The sequence below is a fragment of the Petromyzon marinus genome, unplaced genomic scaffold (assembly GCF_048934315.1).
Source record: "Petromyzon marinus isolate PM22_M1 ecotype Great Lakes invasive population unplaced genomic scaffold, UKy_Petmar_22M1.pri1.0 PM_G_Scaffold_203, whole genome shotgun sequence".
In the NCBI taxonomy this organism is placed as follows: Eukaryota; Metazoa; Chordata; class Hyperoartia; order Petromyzontiformes; family Petromyzontidae; genus Petromyzon; species Petromyzon marinus.
Window position 1 is genome coordinate 176,749 of NW_027422766.1, and position 752 is coordinate 177,500.

The window sequence follows — 752 nt, forward strand, 5'->3', positions numbered from 1 at the left end:
GAGCGCCTGCTCCTGGCACACCTCAAAGCCATCACAGACCCTCTCCTGGACCCCCTTCAGTTTGCCTACAGAGCCAACAGGTCTGTGGACGACGCAGTTAACATGGCCCTCCACTTCACCCTACAGCATGTGGACGCCCCAGCATCCTACGCCAGGATCCTGTTTGTGGACTTCAGCTCTGCCTTCAACACCATCATCCCTGCCCTGCTTCAGGACAAGCTCTTCCAGCTGAACGTGCCCTACTCCACCTGCAGGTGGATCACAGACTTCCTCTCTGACAGGAAGCAGTGCGTTAAGCCGGGAACAGAAGTCTCTGACTCCAGGTCCATCAGCACGGGAACTCCTCAGGGCTGCGTCCTTTGCCCACTGCTCTTCTCCCTGTATACCAACAGCTGCGCCTCCAATCATCTGTCCGTCAAACTCTTGAAGTTTGTCGGACGACACCACCCTCATTGGGCTGATCTCTGGTGGGGATGAGTCTGACTATAGGTGGGAAGCTGACAACCTGGTGACCTGGTGTAGCCAGAACAACTTAGAGCTAAATGCTCTAAGGACAGTTGAGATGGTTGTGGACTTCAGGAAGAATACAGCCCCACTCACCGCCATCACCCTGTTAGACTCCGCAGTCAAAATTGTGGAGTCCTTCCGCTTCCTGGGCACTATTCTCTGCCGGGACCTCAAGTGGGAACTGAACATCAGCTCCCTCGCCAAGAGAGCTCAACAGAGGATGTACTTTCGACGGCAGCTGAAGA